Below are 19,726 nucleotides of genomic sequence, written 5' to 3'. Positions count from 1 at the left end.
CTCAGCTTTTACACAGGAACTCTTGTTGCAGCAAAGTTTTCCAGGTTTCTCTGCTGTGGGATCCTCCAGCTAGTGGAGCTGATGTGACCTGAACTCACCTGGGATGTGCTGTACAGTCATCCAGCTGACTTGCCAACCTCCCCTTGTGGCCACGAGATCAGGTCCCATGCAGTGCTGTAGATGTGTTCCAGGTCCCACTGCAGAGAGCAGCCAGCTGCTGTTTGCATTTACTGCCAGCTGACCTTTGCCTGGGCAGAACGGGGCCTGCTCGGGAAGGAGCCCGTTGGTTTTAAGATCACTGACGATGAGGAACAGCGTCCAGCCAACAGCTTCCTGATGTGCAGACAACAAACTCTTGGGTAGGGCAGTTCTGTGTGAAATCATAACTGAAACTGGGATCTGGGGAAAGAAGCATCAGGATAACATTTTTTGGCAGCAAGACATTTACTAACATCTTTCCAGGCAAACTTAGAATTGATAAAAGCAAAGCTTCCTGTAGAATTTCTGAGTTTCATATTATCATTCTATTCACAAGCAATTGCAGCCTGTTATAAGTCCCATGGCACAAAATTTTCTAAGAATAGTCAAGGAACCTTAGAATTAATTTATAAAATTTGGTAACCATTTGCAACTTCAATTAATACTCAGATGCCTAATAATACATTATTCTTATCTTGATTTTAAATTTTAATTGCATGAAGTTTGGTCCCTCAATAATTAACACATTGTATATCCCACCTAATTCACGAACTAATTGTAATTTCCTAGTTCTTAATGTTACTCACTAATTCTGCCAATGATAAAGAATTTTATGTCAAAACTCCAGCGTAAGTGACATTCTACATGCACAATAATGACAAAACAAGTTAATTTACTGCAAAGTTGCTGAAAGACAGAGCTTTTTTAATTGCATATTTGTTACCTTCATTAAAAGGTAAGTGGCTCTTCAGTTATGTATTTGCCCATTTCTTACACATTAAAAAAGTGCTAATGAACCTGATTAAAATTAATTGAAAAGGTCCAAGATCTGCAAAGAGATCCTAACATCAACAGACTTCTAATTACTGCTGAAAGATGGACTTAAATGGGGTTTAGCGGCAGATAGAAAATCATTTTCTGGCTCCGTCGTGAGGAACGATACGGGGAGTGCAAAAGCCGTGCAGAACCCAAACACCTGGCCGTGGACACAGAGAATGCCGAGTGTCTGGACACTATTTCCTCTGCCTGCTGTGTGCTGAGAGCTGCTCTTCCTGCCCTCGGTCCTGCGCTGGGCAGGCTGTGCCGCAGCTGCTCGGGAGGAGCAGGCGCTCGCACGGAGGGGAGCGGGGGAACCGCAGCCCCCAGCCCGGGCTTTGCTCTCGGACACGGCTGAGAGGGGCAGGACGAGGAATGCACTTTGGGCAGCTCGGGGAAATGCCCACAGAAGTGGGGCTGCAGGAGCCGCAAGGGGAACCCCAGACTGAGATGCTGGGAAGAGAAGAGGGGAGAGATGCAGGGCTGGGCTGGCTGCTCAGCTCGGGGGGAAGGATGGGGAGCAGCAGGAACGGGCAGTCCTGAACCCTGCAGAAAATGCACCGTGGTGGAAATCCTGTTCTATCCCACCCTGAGCTTTCCTGGAAGCAGTTATCCAGGGTGGTGGGAGAGAACTTTCCCTGCCACATAGTCCTTGTTTACGCTGCCAAGGTGAAAGCTGCAGTTGACACTCAGAGTCGAGGCCCTGCTCAGACACCTGTCTGACTATTGGGCACATTTCCTCCTGCATTTGTATGTTTTCAGCTGGCACAAACCCCAGGAAACCGAGCTCATTCCTTGCTGTGCTCATCACCTCTGTCTGAGGTGTAGAGAGGGTATGTTTATGTATTTGTAGCAAGAACAACAGTCAGTCTCAAACCTAACAGATCACTTTCTTACTTTAACTGCACCCTTCATATTTGTCCCTTTTCTTCTGTGCTCCCCCACTATCCACTGCCTTTATTCCAGGATATTCTAATCTTATAAGAACTATTTTCTTCCTCTCTGTTAATAGCATACATCACTTATCTTGCTACCACTATATAACTGTAAAAGAAGAGAAACATATGAGCTATTTTAATTTTTTTTTGTTTTGATTGAATTTAAATTGCTGAATGAAAAAATAGCTTCTTCTAGTAATTCTGCTGTAACTAACTCAGTTTGATATTGGTTCTATTAGCCTTCTAATAGCATGAAAGCTAAAAAATTAAATCGTTCCACTTGCACATTCATAATTATGTGCAATTAAAATCTTTACATACCCAAAAGTCTTATATGAAGCCCTGAACCCTTCAACTGTCACTCTTCATTATCTCCAAGCCTAACAATTTTACAGTGACACACTGTACACAATGAGATGTGCTAAAGAGGAAATATTATATTTTACTGATGTATGTGTTCTTTTAATTTCTCTGAATTAGCTTTTTGATATGGATGCTAATTGTTTTCTTTGAAAGGAGTCGCCACAGATATGTGATTTCTCTATGCCTGTTGCGCTTCAAAAAAAATACAGTTAATTGCAGGAAACAGGAATTTCTCTCTTTTTTATATATAAAAAAATAATCAGCTGCATATCAAAGGAGTGAATCTTAATCCAACTTTCTGATTGTACATTAAAAAGAAACCTTCAGTGTTTGCGACCAACACAGAGTATTTGGCGACTTTTGATGTTTCCCCTCTTCATTTATTCATGAGGAGAGATGAATAATTAAAACAGGACGTTTGGCAAAACCAGCGCGCACACAAAAAAATATTTCCATATGAACTTGCAGCTCCAGCCCACGACAGTCTACAAGACACGTCACTGCAGGGCTGTCCATATGGCGAGGGTGCGTGGGACTCTGCAAGCACAGCCCTGGCGGGGCCGGCGCTGGCCGTCAGTGGCTGACAGCTGGCACTGCTCTGCAAACGCAAACGCTCGGGGGGTGAGATGAGTGTGGCACCTACAGATGGGGAATTTAGGCCCATGGCTGGGAGGGATGAAGACACTGATAATGTGTGCTCACAGGGAGAGTGACAGATCCACTCTGGACATCCAGGGGAAGGGCAGTGAGTCTCCACACACCCCCACAGTTGTGCAGGAGAAACCTGAGTTACAGCACAGAAACATCCTGGCTGGAAAAGCAGGCTGCTCCACATGCACTGCAAAGAAGGTCCTTCTGATGGAGAGGGAGGTTTGGTATCTGGTTTCCCAAAGGCTGCTCACCAGCTAATTTTAACATTTAACCTTAGCTTCAATGTTGCAGGAAGCACCACTTTTCACCCTAAACGTCAGAGAAGACTGATTTGACTTACCTCTCATTCGTTGTGAGGAACCATCACAGAGAAGTGACGATACACCATGCATATCAAAAGGTCTCCACTGGTCTGAGCTGGTCTCCTCTGTCTCCCAGATCTTCAGAGGAACTTGTGTGTTTTAATCGTCACACCCTGCTCTATTTCCCCACTCGGAGGACCCTGCTGTTGAAAGGCCTCTCTCCATATCTAGCTCAGAAATTGCCCACTGCTTCTAATGAAGGTCTACATTCCTGTTTGCAACATTACTCAATTTATTCTTTGAAATCTTTCACACAGCTCCTGACCTCCTGTGAACTTGTGCACTGGTGTTGGATTGACAAGTAGAAAGGGCTCTGTTCATGCTCAGAGGAATATTCCACCACTGTATGTATCTGTCTCTTTAACATTTCCTACAAATTCTTCTCAACAGTCCAAATTATACATACCGTATTTATTTTTTTTTTTTTTTATCCGCAGTGGTGATTTAGCTTCTTACAAAGACATAAAAGACAAAGCTTCCAGAGTGTGGCTGTTTTGTGCTTGTCTGTGCACACCTTCAGGATGCCTCTGGAAAATAAACTCTAGTTTTGCTCTGTTTTCTCTTGGAGCTACACCTTTGCCTCTGCATTTCCTGAAGTGGAGTCTGTGGCTTATGAATTGTTTTGCTATGACTTTGTCTTGTTTTCCCTTCAGAGCTGTGGTCTTTGCTTACATTCTCTGAATGGCAAAGCCCATTTGTTTCTTTTTATACTTCTGTCAGCTTAAACTTCCATCAGCCCTCTTCTCTGCTTGGGGTCTCTGATCCCCACTCAGACCTTATCTCAAATTAGGGATTCCACAAGCTTCTGTAAAATGAGGATCAACTTAAATTCTCAGATTAAGTAAGATGAATAATTAAAATAAAAATTCTGCCTCTATTTTGCAATTCCTCACCCGATGTGAGGATAATCTCCTACTTCTGATATGAAAATATAATTTTAAAAGCTAGCTTTTGTTCACTGACATTTTTGGTAGCTCCACCTGCACAGATTTTCCATATGGTCTCAGGACCTATTTAACAGTGTGGTAGAAGGACAGGGGACACACAGCATTTCCCAGCATTTCTTTTTCCCTTCCTCATCCTCCCACAAAATTACAATCAGTATCTATGAACAGATGAATTTTCTCAAACCAGTAGGACAGATTCAGCAGGGCCCAACCAAGTCTCAGCACGAGGTGAGGGCTGGGGAGTGCCAGAGCTCATGGACCAGGGATGTCAGACCCTTAAAAGGAGCTGCTGGCACCAACAAGGGTCAAGGGACCAAACTGGGCCACCGAGGGTGGCTGCAAAAGGAGTGATCTTGTGGTGTTTTCTTTTCCACAGAGGTTTCCTGAGGGCTTCTGTGTAGAAGACTTACTCACTCTGCTTATATTGTTATCTAATATAAATAAGTTGATTAAGTGGCTTGTTTAAATTGCATTTATCACATTCCATCCTTGTTGAAAAACCTTCTTCAAAAATCTAAGTGGCTGGAGCATTTGCAGAGAAGTGTTATACTCACAGGAGTGATAATGAGCCAGGTGCAGCTGGGAATCAGGTATATGAGAATCACTGAGCACTTGGCAAAGACTGTTATTCCCTTTCTACCCCTCTTTTCCTTCTAATGATTAAAAATAAATCAGGACAGATATTTGTACAACAATAACAGAAGCTTGTTTGTTTTGTTTTACAGAGTTCTTTCAGGTTGTAGGTTCTTATTGATTTATTTTTTTGCTTCTTTAGATCAGGGAGGAGTATTTGCTAATCCTTCTGCATGCCATTCCCTTTTGGGGGAGCTGATGGTGTCTTTGAGCCTGTGTTCCCACACAGACACCTCAGGCTTTCCTCAGATGTCAGCTGCATTTTTTCTATATTTTGGTCTACTCACATATATATGTTTTCCACTTTCTGACTAGGGCAGTGGCCTTAAGCAAGTGGAAAACAGCTCAGCCTCCCTGTGGGAATGTCCCAGGACGAGCTGGTTTCCTGGGTTCCAGCTCTCCTCCCTCCCAGCCCCAGATGGGTGGGGGCAGAAGGCGTCAAGGGCATTGAGCACTCAGACTCCTCTGTGCTGAAGGGACATCTCTGCGTGGTTCTCCCACTTGGAAGATAAATGAGAGCAGATTCTGGTAGTCTTCTGAAATGCTTTTGCCCAGAGAGGGGATGGATTTGTTTTGAGCGGCGCCAGAATCCGTGGAATAACGTAAATGAGAATCACGACTCCTCACGCAGATCCACTGATCCGCTTGTGTGGCGAGAAAGATCAAGGAGGAGTTTCTGGTAGATCCATCCTTGATGAGTTTTAACCACCTGGTGCAGGAATAGCTGTTTGATGAGTCATGTCCAACAGGCACGAATCCTCACGAATGCTCAGAGCAACTGCAGCCGGGGATTGCACAAGCACCGCTCAGCACCACCCTCTTCCCGTGGGTTCTGTCCTGCCTTTTGGCATTTCCCGTGGATTCTGTCCTGCCTTTTGGCAAGTTCATTTTGAAAAGATTAATACAATGGCAAAAGTGCAAGAAAGGCAAACAGCAGCACAAAAATCTGCCTTATGCTTCCTATTTCTTGTTACTGCCAGTCACTCCACCACTACATCATCAGCTCAGGGAAGCCCAACTGAACAGCAGATCAGCTGGGATGGCAGCTCAGCTGCTGTGCTACCAACCAACAGGTAGAGCTTTTCCTTCTAGCAAGGTGCTGTATCAGAAGGGTAACAAGACATCATACAGATGTCAAAAGATTACCCATTAGTGAAAAATATCCCAGACAGGGAAAGCAATATGTTGAGACAGCATTTCTTGAGCAACAAAGAAATGCTGTTGCAGGCATAAGAAATCAGCTCAAGAGTTCCTAGGAATGTGTTGGGGTTCTTTTTCCCCCAGCCTAAAATGTGTGGAGCATGTTTGCTCACACAGCTGCATCACTGCCACAGCACTGCTGAAGCACAGGAGACCTGGGGGGACAGTCAGCCAGGACTCAGCACAGGAAACAACTGAACCATTGGAGGGACCTGGTCAAATCACCCACTCACTGACAACTGTCAGCAGGAACAAAGGTCCTGAGCAAAGCTCCAGTTCTCCCCAGAAGCTTCAAATCTGTGCATCTCAAAATGCACTCCCAGTGTTATACTCTGGTCATCCCTCTAAAGTGAGATATGGACTTGGAGCAAGCACCTGAATGGCCCCAAGACACATCAAAGTGTTGAGTCTGTCAGAAGCACCTGATGGGGGGTCACAGGGAGGGGACAGCTGTGGTCAACTCTGCATCATGGAGCAAACTTCAAAAACTTGTCTCACCAGCTCTGCTTGCAAAAGTCAGGCCCTGAAAGACAAGCCCTAACCCCAGTGCTGCAGGATCTAGGGCTGCTATGGGTGGCCAACCAACCAAACACACCCCCCCCAAAAAAAAATAACCCCAAAACAAAACAAAAACAAAAACCCCCTCTGCATTTCGTGGTTGAGCTGCAATATTTCTGTTAGACCCAACAGAAAATATTCATTTCAATCCTTGGCTTTGAAGCACTGAGATTCTCATTTTGAAATAAATTTTTTTAAAAACAAATCTAAAACAATTTTTTAATAATTTAACAAACACAGCTTCTTTTTCTTTTCCCTTTTTTTTTTTCTCTGATGTATCACTTAATCTAATGAAAAATCACCACTTTTTGGTGTTTTCTCTGAACTTACAGTTTATTCTCCATTAAAAAATCCTGAAGGGCCCTGCTAGTATTTGCAATGGACAGTTTCTGTTGTTTCTATGTACAAAAAGAGTGAGTAAATCAGATGGAAACTCCTGGCAGGAGGAAGAGATGGTTCCTGCCCTGGGAAGACAACGAGCCTGTACAAAGAATTTTCCAAAACAGAGGTGAAGCAGGCAAGGGAATGAATGGAGAGTCTGCAAATAGGAGGTGTCATGTAGGAGACAGTGTGACGGCAGACAGGTGAGGTAGGACCTCAGATACATTTCAAGATTGATTTTATTCTTCCCCTAATATTACAAGTCAGAGGAGAGCTCTGGGTAGCTGCAGCAAGGCTCCAGACCTTTAGATTTTGAAATGAAGTGTTTGTAGATTGCTGAAGATCCAAATTATGCCAAAATTATGTTATTAAAGTGTAATCATCTTGTTAGCTGCTTAGAACATTTTCTTCATTATCACTTCATTCATACTTATGATGATGAACAGATGGTACCAGTGTCACAGCACAGCATAAATCACTCCCAAATGTTGTTTGAAAACACAGTCAGAAGGTGGTAGGGACATCCTCCTGCTGATGAGCCTGGCTCACTCTGCCTGCTGGAAGAGGAATTACAGAAACCTGCTTTGCCACTTAACCTGCGTGCTGCTGGCTCCAAAACACGGCCAGTCCTCTGCCAGCACAGGTTGTATTTACACTAAGGACAAAGTATACTTCTTTTTGTTTGTTTGTTTGCTGTGTTTTTTTGTTGGTTTTTTTTTTCTAGCAAAGACTGTTGAACTTTACTCTTAAATAGCCAAGGAAATGGTGCAATTGGAAGTTGCCTGTTGCAGCTTTAGCTGGCACCAGCCCTGGAGCTGGACCTGAGAGTGGGGCACTGGGAGAGTGTCCCAGATGGTCCCTGTACCCCAGCCCAGCTCACGGTTCATGGGGCAATTTCAAAGTCCAGGTTTAATCCAGAGGTCAGTGCCCTTTCAAAAACATCACTGATTCCTGAATTATCCCAGAGATACCCCCAGCTGCACACCAGCCCTCTCTCCAGCAAGCAGGGGACAGCCACACAGCTCAGTCTGTCTGTGACTCCTTGCCCTGGCTTGGGCAGGGGCACCATCACTGTCAGCAGGTGGGATGGAAGAGCTCAGAGCAAACACTTGTGATTTGACTCAGAATCAGAAAACATCCACACTCCAGACCCCAGTCCCCAAATCCAGGAGGCACAGATGGAATTCAAACCCAGAGCACCTGAGCAAGCAAGGATGCACACACACAAACCCCCCATGAGAGCCAAACAACAGCTACCATAAGGCTACTCATCCCTGGCTTTTTTTAAAAAAAAAAGAAGAAAAAAAAGCAGGACAAGTAAGAATGGAAAAAAAATTGTTAACATTTTTCAAATTTATACAAAACAGACTCTTCATGACTTCTTCTCAGCCCTAACTCTGTCCCCCACCATAAGCTGCACCAAACATGGAGCAGAGCCTTTGATTTCCAGGTGCAATCAGCATTACTCAGGCCAAAAGAGCAATTTGATCTCTACCTGCAGCACAACAGGCATGAGTTTTGTCACTGCAGGAGGCAAGAACCCCCTGTTTAGGTTGTTAAAAGTATTTACGTCTCTAATTTCCCTTGATTCCCCTTCGCAAGTTTGGCTGTAGCTCTCGGTAGACTTTCCTCCCATAAATCTTTTATCAGCCACTAGAGGGGAATGTATAACACGATGAGAAGGGAGACAGTGACACTGCATTAAAGTTGCAGCCAGTTTGCTCACTCAGATGAAGTATTTAGTGTCATGTTGGGTCTTTACAGTTTTTAGGAGCTAATTTCACCTTTTTCTGGTGCCTTGTTCTTTTCCTTTTTCCTGTCAAATTGATTTCTCTCACCTTCTGCCAGTCTAGGCTAGTTTATGGTACAGCCATGAACTCTTCAGGTGAAAAAAATGATCCTTACAGCCACTGAATTTGATGCTTAATACCCTCGTAAATCCATAAATCATGCATTTGAGAATGTGATCTCCACTGAAACAGTGTCCTATTCAAAATTGTTTACAGAGCACAGCAAGTACAGCATTTCTATCCCAGGAGAAATGCTGACATTTCAGCCTTTTTCTCCATTTAAAACACGATTAAAAAGTAAGATTCAGATTTTGTGTGTGTGTGTGTGGGATGGAAATTCCACATTAATTCCAGTTAGGAAATGACAAACAGATTCATTTGGGTGTTCCTCCAACAGAATCAAACTTTCAGCACTTTTGAAACCGATGTTTTTTTTTTTTACTTCAGTCCCTGATAAAACAACCCTAAGTGTCCTGCATCAAGAATGAGTTCCTCTGAAGCATATGGGAAGCAGGCAGTGCTGTGCTGGAACCAGGCTCTGCTCCTCCCTGCAGCCCAGACTTGCCAGGCAGGACACAGCCTGTGCCACAGCCCAAAGTCCCCTGGCCAGGAGAAAGATCAGCCTGTCTGCTTACAGTGCCCTTGGGAATCAGGACAGAGGGTGCTGTGGGGGTTTCTGCAGTGTATGATGAGTCTGCCACTCCCCTCCCTAAGCACTGCCTGGAAACCTGGCTGGTGTGGTGGGTGAGCAGCCCTGAGCACCACGGCTGGGGAGGGAAGCAGGCTGGGGTGCTGGGAGCTCAGCTCCCATACCAGGTGCCAAAGGATCACAGGGACACTCACCCCAGGAAGAAAAGAGTAAAAATAGTTAAGTTGACAAAGACAAGGAACCACTGGAAAGGATTCAGTGCAGGGCTTAAAAAGTGATGAGGGGACTGGAGCATCTCTCTTACAAGGAGTGGCTGAGGGGGTGGGACTGTTGAGCCTGGACAAGAGACAACTGAGAGGGGATCTCATCAATATATACAAATATCTTCAGGGTGGGTGCCAAGAGGATGAGACCACACTTTCTTCAGTGGTGCCCAGAAACAGGAAAAGGGGCTCCAGGCACAAACAGAAACAGGATGTTCCATCTGAACATGAATAAAAGCTTCTTTACTGTGACACTGGAATAGGCTGCCCAGAGAGGTCGTGGAGCCTCATTCTGCAGAGATATCCACAGCCCACCCGCACAGGATCCTGTGCAACCTGCTGTAGGTGACCCTGATTCAGCAGGGCCTTGGACCAGATGACCTGCAGAGACCCCTCCAAATTCTGTGATTCTGTGAATCTGTGATTTACAATGTGTTTCGAGTCAGATGAAACAGTTAATTCCATTTTCTGCGGAAATCACAAATATTCAGTGAAACAAAAGCTTTCCAAGAGAAAATTTGGATCTGGTAGTAACTGCATTTGTATTGGGAAAAAATATTCTTTTAAAAATTTTTATTTATCATCCTGATAAAAGATTCCCAATCATCTCTGCTTATTTGCATCAGAGATTTACATTTCAAATATGTCTTGTTCGTGAGCCAAATTTTTGACAGATAGGAATTAGCAGATTCAAGTCAATAGAGCCAGAGAGACTGACCAAAAAAAACCACAACCCAACAAAATGCATCTCTATGTTTTCAAATGCTGTCTCCTGATAGCATATAGATGGGTATTATTAAACTATCTGTTCTACAAAGAGGCTTTCATCAGAACACTAGAAGGTCATCTATCCCTTCAGTCTTCTCTCTCAAATCCCTGAAAACCCTCATGCATGTTCTCCAGAAGGTGTGGAGCTCTCAGACATTGCTGAATTTGACCTCTGCCTGCAGCCTCCTGAGACACCATCCCAGAGTTCCCCAGGACTGCAGCCCAGTCACCGTGGGTGTGATGCTGAGAAGAACTGATTTGTTTTCACCAGTGGGACTTATGGCCCAACAGAAACTTTGCCATGCAGAAAAAGGCAGATGTTTGACTTCAGACTCTCAGCTTTTCTATTCAGAGCAGAGTTTGTGAGGAGATTGAGGCAGAATTTTCAGATATTTCCCTCAATAAGGACAGGTGAAAACTGTACATTGCATTTGCCATATTTTAGGTGCATCCTCTGCCCAGGGCCTGGTGAGACCATTCCTGCGTGGGGTGAGGAGCCTCAAAGTCAGACCAGAGCTGCTCATTCATATTCTGCTGATGCCAAGGAAGCACAATTAGAAGTTGATGCAACAGCAAACACACACTTTGCTAAAATGATCACATTTAGTGTGATTCCCATAATAAAAGCATGAACCAGCACGGGGAGGTTCTCTCAGTTTACACAGAGAGACTTGGGGTCTCCAGACAGCCAGAACAGAGCCAATGCTTCTGAGTAAACTTTGTTAGGAAAACAGATTAAAAACTCTAGAGGTTTAGTTAAATCTTATACAGGAAAACACCTTGTTACCCTCCTGAATTAGAATCATAATTTAGTGCCAGTGAATAATACATAGTAAGTAGTGGTAAATATGTCTTTGTAACAAAGTTTATGGGATTAATTTTTTTCTTTTATCTGAAACATGCAACATGTAGCTATTGCCTCCTCATTATTATTATTTTATTGCTAGTTCTTGTGCAGTAGTTGCTATAATCAAGTCGTGGTGGGTCATTAATGAGTCATTTACTGAAAAGAGTCAAGTCTCCATGCAAATTCTTCTGGCTGGACACATTAGCCTTGCCATACTGATGTACCTCTGACTGGAATAGTGTCACATCTAGAACTATGATTTAGGTTTAAAAATAGTAGAAATAAGCCCTCCTGTGTTCAATTGCTTTCTAAGAAAGCAGGAAGATACTTCCCTAAAATCAACTTTTCCTTTAGAATCTGCTCTAAAACTTAGTCATTCTGTTGGTGATCATTTATATAGGGTAAATATAAAAGGAGAAAAAAAAACCCTCCTGTCTGAGATGGATTTGCAACCTCACACTCCCATTCTTTTCTAGCATTGCCCAGGTATTTAATCCACTTTTATTTGTGAGTAGCAATGTTGCAGTGAGCCCCCTCATGCTGACATTCTGGAGCAGAGCCAGGAGCAGATGGACACACAGACAAAGACTGTCCTGAGAGATGGTTACCCCTTGAGTTCAGGCTCATGGCTGCTCTCCCTTCATGGGTCAGCTGGAGCAGGGAAGGACCGTGCTGGGTGCAGCAGTCCAGGCTGGATAATCCCCTGGCAATGGGAGTGCTGCAGCCAGATGGGATGTGGGGTTGGTAGGATGGACATCAACCACCCCACTGTCCATTTGCTGTAGCCAAAAGAGACAGACATTTTCCTGGCACGTGATCACCCCCATCTTTATATTAATGGAGATGGAATTGGGATGCTCATAGCAACTCCAGCTGGTGGGTGATACCCCTGCCCGTGGCAGGGGGTTGGAATTAGATGTCCCTCGGGATCCCTTCCAACCCTAACCATTCTGTGAGTCTGTACTTGCTGCTGAGCTCTCTGCCTTGCTGTACCTCCCCCTCAGCCTGGGGTGCATCCATCCAGACAGCCTGTGCTGTATCTCACCTGAACTGAATTACTGTGTGTGAATTCTGTGTGGGCTCAAAGTGAAAATCTAAGCCACATTCCCTTTCTCCTCGCTCTAGGGAAAAAAAAACCAACCCAAACCAACAAAAAACAAACCACCCAGATTCTTATAAATTGTTCTGCAGGGATTATTTTACCTTTTTATAACTTAATTTGATTTTACCCCTGACACAATGTTACTGTTTTTGACAGTTAAACTTTCCAGTCTGCTTGTTCCATATATTTTAATATCCTGTTACCTCTGGCAGGGAAGAGCTAAAATTTCATGCCAGATACTGATGGTGATGAGGGAAGAGATTTTTTTTTTAAAATTTGCTTAAAAAATAGAATTACTTTCCTCTATCTGAGGCAACACAGCTTCCTAAGCAACTACTGGTAATAGTTAGCTAAGCAAAAAATTGGACAATCAGAGTGAACACCCCACTTCCATACACTCCCTGCCCCTTCTCTACACAGAAAAATGCTGATTACTTAAGAGGAGCTCTGTTGTCCTTCCACTCCGAGGCAATGTGTCAGTGATGGGTGACAGAACCTGATTACTTGCCCCCCCCCTTTGTCCCACACAGTATTCCATGTTGTTATGCTGTGAGCTGCCTCCAAGGTTCTCACCCTCCAAAAGACAGGGCTAAATGCAGGTGTTGAGGCTGGCACATCAAGAGGGCTGGGGAAGGAATAGATCTTAATGTACAGATTATGACAATCATGGCTCATTCTTTGGAGGAAATGTGATCTGGGCAGGCTGAGGTCACGGTTGTACAGGCAGGTAGTGAGCAATTGGCCACACTTTTTTTTTTTGAGTCAAATTCATAATGCTCAATATCTCATATGCAGCAACAGAAAAAAAAATCCACATGGTTTCCTGAATAAGTTGTTCGGATGTTTCACAGATGGTGCGAGGAAGGAGACATTGAAATCATTTGCCTAATGCAATTTCATTACTAGAAATTTTAAGAACATCCCATCTCAATTTACTCCTGCCTCTCAGATACAACTCCTCATTTAGTTATTTGAAACTAGTTTATTCAAGTATGCAGAGACTCTGGGACATTTGCACAGCAATGTCAGATGCTATCTGGGAAATAAGTAGTACATTTGCAGGCTCTGGAAGTAATTTTTGATGACACCCTTAAATCAACTTCATGGTCAGTTTTCTCATTTTGAGCAAGAACTGGGATTCCATTGTGATAACTGAAAGCTGCATGTTACTTGATCTACAGTAATGTAGAATAATTACCAGTCCATTGCACTTCATTACACTACTGTAATAGGCAGCAGGTCAGTGTTTGAGCTACAGCTGCTCTGAAAATTGAGCTGACACTGATACTATGGTAGAAGTGATAGCAAAAGGCTCTCATGCAAATTGCTAAATTAGCTTCCACTCAATGGGGTTTGAAATGCAATACATGGCTCTGATCTGGACACCTGCTTTGGACCAGCTTTTTTTTTTTTTTTTTTTGTGGATACAATGGAATGGTCATGAAATAAATTAATTGTTCAATGCAATCTGCTTTATAAAAGGTCACTGAAATGCCAGAGGATTCTAAATACCACACAACTGGTGGACTCTGCCTAATAACATCCCCTAACACATCACTGAAGACTCTCTGTTGGTGGTTTTATTTTATTCAGATGATGCTCACAACCATTTGCAAGCATTCTGCTCCTAATATTCACAAGACATTTCACTGCATAAGACACTGCTACTTTTAATCAACACACTTTATCTGTCAAGCCTTCAGGAGAGGGCAGTAGGCAGAGGCTGAATAAGGAGGTGCTTTCCTTTAACAGCTGGAATCTGTGAATTCAGCTGGCTGCTGCACTGAGGGGTCCCCCATGCAGTCAGTCCTTTGCCAGCTACAGGATGATTCTTGCTTCAAGCCAAACCTCTCTCCGAGGTCTCCAAAGAGCACTCAGGCTAACACACCCCTGAAACACTTCTTACTGCTATTCAAAAATAGATGTGGGTGTTTCTAAGGAAAGTGAAATATTTCTCCTCTGAAACATTCATTTAATCAAAGAAATGTTGTCACACCTCTAGAGGAAAGTGAAGTGTTTCATAGAAAGACCATACACATACATTGCCCTTGCTGTTCCTCTGTAGGTGTTTTCCTCATTGCAGCCTGCCCAGCCACACACTGTGTGTCTCAACAGAAACTGTTCAGCAGCTCCACCTACCCTGTGGCAGTGACCTGGTGAGTTCCCCTCAGGCCCTCAAGAGCCCTCAGTCAAGTTGGGGGATCCCCAGCAGGCACCTTCCTTTTGTCTGAGCTAAGACACTGCAGTAACTGTTCTCTTTCTGCCCCTGGCATTTGTTGCTCAGTGTGATTTACACAGGTCTCTTTTTTTTTCTCAAAAGATGCCCAAAATCAAAAAGAAATCCCTTGACATCTGCCAGCACATCTTTAATGACTAACTATGCTGCTTTTGGTACGAGGGGGGATAATTTAAAATGATGCATTTGCTGAAAATATTCTCTTGCCATTTGTAGTTACCAGCTTCAGGAGGAACTCAAAGAGATATTGTGAATGTATACACAGACATTTGAAGTCTTACCCCATTAATGGCCTGTGAACTGCCTATAGATCGAGCAGTCGTCTGTATCTTTCCTAACCTCTTGGGGGATTATTGCTAGAATTGACTACCACTGTTTGTTTGAACTCTTTATAAATTAATAAAAAAATCAATACCTGGTTGTAAATGCCAGCTAATCACAAATAGCTTTGTACAAATTAGAGCAGGGATATAAGAAGAAAGTAAATGGACAATGCCTGTGAGGGTGAAAAAGTCAACACTCAAAGTTCATCTGCTACCTGAATGATTCCAGATACATTCAGCCTGTTCCTGTGGTTTTGTTATTCATGAGAGATGGAAGTGGAGGAGCAGAGCTAAGCAAACACAGCCCATGCTGTGTGGGCAATGAATACAAAGAGCCACTAAGCCATGAGAGTAGGAACTCTATCAGAACTGGGATGCTGGAAAATCCATCAGCTGGATTTTAAAATGAAAAAAAAAAAAAAAAAAGAGTCCTTTTAAAAAACTGATTTCTGGATAAATATCTGGGAAGGAATTATCTGTCAGATCCAGACTCATTGTTTTTCTACCTCAGGAAACGCTCCTCTGGTTTATCTATGGCACCCATGACACAGCTATGCTGTATCCACGAGGTGGGATTCACAGTTACTAGAGTTAGTAGAAGATTGATGTATTGCCTCCAAAAGTTACATAGGTATCTGTGACACAGCAAAACATTTCTTTTCCTACGTATAAAGCAATTCTTTGTAAAGGGGTATTTCCTGCTTTTATCATGTTCAAAGAATGGTAACCGGAGAGAAAATGGAAATGTAACACATCATCAGCTTTGCTTCATCTAATTCAGAGTGACCCCCTGGATCTGTCAGTGCATTTGCTGCAGTGTCAGTCCCTTCTTGTAAGAAAGGTTAAGTGTATGCAGCCAAATCACCAGAGCTGTGGGTGAGAGAGCAGCCTGGGACCTGTGCATCACACGGACTGACCTTCATGCAGGTGGGACCCTCCTGGAATATCAGATCAGCTGTCGTTTCCCAGACAAGACTTGCATTGTTTTATTAATTTTTCTGATTGATGCAGATTTATACTCTAAAAATCCTTCAAAGAGGGGTTTGTTTGTTTGTTTGGGTTTTGTTTTGTTTGCCTGAGGGTTTTGTTTGGTTGTTTTTTGTGCGTGTGATTTGTTTTCCGGTGTTTCCACAATGGTAAAATACTGTCAGAACAGCTCTGGGAGCTGTTGTGCAAGACTTGCATGCAACTCCAGTTCACCTGCTCTAAGCTGTGAAAAGCAGTTGCAAAAGCAGTTTCCAGCATGCACAGAAGACCTTGTAAGCACTTCCAGAAAACTTGCTGTTTCGGATAAATCGCTGTGTTCATGTACACCTTTTTCTCACAGTAGCCATCCTTTCGGTGTGTTTGTTCTCATTTCAAATTGCCAGTTGAGCCTTTCATCTGAAATACGAGGGACATTACCGAGGCATTAGTAGTTAAGCTGCTTTGTTAATTACAGCCAGGCTCCTCTTTTTCCTGCCTCTCAGTTCAGCAGCAACAACGGTGCCAAACGGCTCCACACCTGCTCAGCATCAGCAGCTCCTGCTCTCACACAGATCCCTGCTCCCTGAGATCTGCAGGTGCTCTTCTAACTACTGGACAGGTGGAGGACCTGCCAAGGTCACCAGCGTTTGGCCACACGAGGTCACACAACAGAACAGTTGTCTGGGCTGAACTCAGAGTCAGTTCAAATGGAAATCCTGAAAAGCTGTGACTGTCTGTGCCACCCTTCTCATGCCCTCTCCAGGTACATCCTGAATCCACAAAGGGGCCTGATTAAATTCCCTGAGTTCTTCTCTATTTCTTTCCTCATAATATCCAGCCTTTGTGTGGACCATGGTCTGGCATTTCTGCAAAACTGGTATTTCTGCAGAAGTACTCGTTGTAACCCTGACACTGTCCCTCTCTCTTGCAGACAACCAGCACTTCATTTAAGTTATGCAAAATTAAGTGGTTTTCCATTTTCATCACAATGCATTCACCTACACCAAATTTCAACACAATTTTTTTTGCCCTATCACTCCACTACTGATAAGGCCCTTGGTCAGTTTGTCACAATCGATCTGCATGTTTACTACCCTGGGTAATTGGAGTACCCTCAGGAGATTTCACTAGAACAGAATTGCATATTGGTGACTGCAGGGTCACCCCCAGACACTCTGGGAACCAGGGAGGTCCCTGAGCTGGGATCCAGCAGCCCTGAAGGCAGGCACCTCTTGCTGCTCCATCCACCCTGAGCTTTGTTCAGGTGAGAAATCTGCCAAAGCTCAGGATAGCACATTCACTAGAGTATCCATCTTTAAGAGAAGGGGAATTTTGTACAGTACTGCCATCTCCAGTATTTGGAAGACTCAGACAAGTCAAGATAAAGCCTTCACCTGTGTAATGAGTATTTGGGGTTATTGCTTTTGCAAACTTCAAATATTTCTTATGCAAGTAACAAAGCAATTGTCTGCAGATCACATCTGGTCTTTCGAGAGAGACTCACTTAGTGATATCAGCATCATTACATACAGTTGTGTTTCCTTATTTTTGTTTATACTTTTAAAGAAAGCTCACACAAAGTGGAAAAAAAAAACCGAACAAACACTAATCTTTCAGGGCCAAACGATAGCTAAGGAAAAAAACAAAGCCATTTTATTTTTCCCTTCTGTAATTCTGTTTGTGAATAGAATGTAAATCAAGTTAGCTGGATAATTTGCTAAAACCCATGGATGCAATAATTCTTATGTTGTTCTAACAGAGAAAGAAAGTAGAAAATGTTACAGGGAGAGACAATATGCAATTATGTATGAATACTAACACCCTAAGGGACAAATTACCAACAATGACAGTAAAATACTGCAGATTTCTTTTTGTGCTACAGTATAATTGACTTATACTCTGACAAGAAGAAACAGCTTAGCTTTGGAGAAAAATTTAAAAATACAAGCTATGTATTTGCTGGAAAGTATATAGACTCTTTGTTTTTCCACTTTGCTCTACCTATGATGCTGACTGCATTATTTTATTTCTAACTTACACATGGAACTTTATTTCAGAAGACATCCTTTTTTTTTTATCTGTTCAAGAAATCATTAATCTTTCTTAAGGGTATTAATTATGTAACTTCAATTACTTAATCAAAGTTAGTCAATACATTCAATGCAAACACTTTTAAAATCACACTTGGGAAACCTCTTTGTTGTTTAAGTGAAGGAGAAATAAATCTTTCTGTAATGACTCACATGAGCTGAGCCTCAAGAGGCTGTTCCTATCCATCAGCACTACACCTTGTAGAATCTGCTGCATGGCCTGGGACAGCAGTAGTTGATGTAACCCAATAAGCAGCAATCTGCAAACACCAACCTTGGGGTAGAATAGGGACCTTAATTTGAATTTTATTGTTAACCTCAAGGAAGATTAAAGAAACACAGTCAAGGTTGGCTGCTCAGCATCCAGGGTACTTTTTTGAGTCATATTTGCAAGGTCCACGTGATCAGTCTTCAGATTCCCCCCCCACACTTCCTGCATAAATGCTCTGATCCTGGGGTTTTGTAGGGTGGTTAAGGCCTTGAGGCAGATGTTCACAAACAACTTTATATTCTGTGTTTAGAGGTGTGATGCTTTTAGAGATGCTGAGTACCTGGATGTGACCACAAGGAAGGTCTCCAAAGATTACTTAATAAAATGGGCAACACTGGCAAAGACACAGTGGTTTTGCTTGCAAATCAACTACACAGTGTCTTGGAATACCTTGAGTTGGTAAAGGACCCATAAGGAGCATCAATGCCCTGCTCCTGAATCATACACTCAGAGCATCGTGCAGACACTCCATGAGCTCTGACAGGTTTGTGCCACAACCATTTCCCTGCAGAGCCTGCTCCAGTGACTGACCAGCCTCTAAGAAAGGAACCTCTTCCTAATGTCCAATCTGACTTCCCCTGACACAGCTTCAGTCCATTTCCTTGTGTCCTGTCGCTGTCAGCAGACACAGGAGATCAGCACCTCCCTCTCCACGGCCTCCCTGGACAGAGGTGCAGGGTCACCAAAGACGGGGTCAGCCCTCAGCCTTCCCTTCTCAACTGCACAAGCTGAGGGACCTCAGCCACCCCTCCTGAGTCCCTCCCTCCTCGGCTGAGATGTATTCCCTGGATTACTCCATCCCAGCTGGAGAACACAGCACTAGATCTTATTAAATTTCCCGTGGCTGGTGATTGCCCAGCTCTCTGGTCCACCCAGATGTCTCTGTAAGACCTCCCTACACTCAAGAGAGTCCACAGCTCCTCCTGCTTTAGCATCATTGGCAAACTTACTGAATGTACATTTGAGTCCTGCATCCAGATCATTTATAAAAACATTTAAGAACTCAGCCACAAAATTGAGCCCCTGGGAGACCCCACCATTTCATGGCCATCAGCCTGAAGTAACTCCATTTACTGTAAACCTCTGAGCCCAATCCAGCAGCCAGTAGTTCACTCATCATATAATGGACTTGTCCAGCTGCGAGCTGGACATTTGGTCCAGAAGGATCCTGTGACAGTCAGTATCAAAAGCTTTACTAAAATAAAAAAACTCTTCACATCCACTAGTTTGAAAGAATCAAACCACACTGGAGAATTACAGGTGTGCTCTTGGAGAACAGAGCAGCAGATTCATACCAGAACAGAGCCAGATTTGCCTTTTCTGTCTCCTTTTCAAGGACAGTATCTTTCCACAGGATGGAAGAAGAAAGGCAAA

At 43.5% G+C, this 19,726-nt stretch overlaps 1 long non-coding RNA gene across 1 annotated transcript in view; it reads right to left on the bottom strand.

The window, feature by feature from the left end:
* Positions 1-326: 326 nt before the first annotated feature.
* The window catches only part of LOC126634823 (uncharacterized), a 78,396-nt gene continuing 58,996 nt past the window's right edge, over positions 327-19,726 (bottom strand). The window contains exon 3 of the long non-coding RNA XR_007627459.1: positions 327-399. This is a non-coding gene — a long non-coding RNA (uncharacterized LOC126634823). The remainder of the gene's footprint in view (positions 400-19,726) is intronic.

Source organism: Myiozetetes cayanensis, unplaced genomic scaffold, assembly GCF_022539395.1.
Source record: "Myiozetetes cayanensis isolate MyiCay16 unplaced genomic scaffold, myiCay2020 scf10, whole genome shotgun sequence".
NCBI classification, from domain to species: domain Eukaryota; kingdom Metazoa; phylum Chordata; class Aves; order Passeriformes; family Tyrannidae; genus Myiozetetes; species Myiozetetes cayanensis.
The sequence above is the reverse complement of the archived record's forward strand: the minus strand, read 5'-3'. Positions and strand labels throughout refer to the sequence as shown.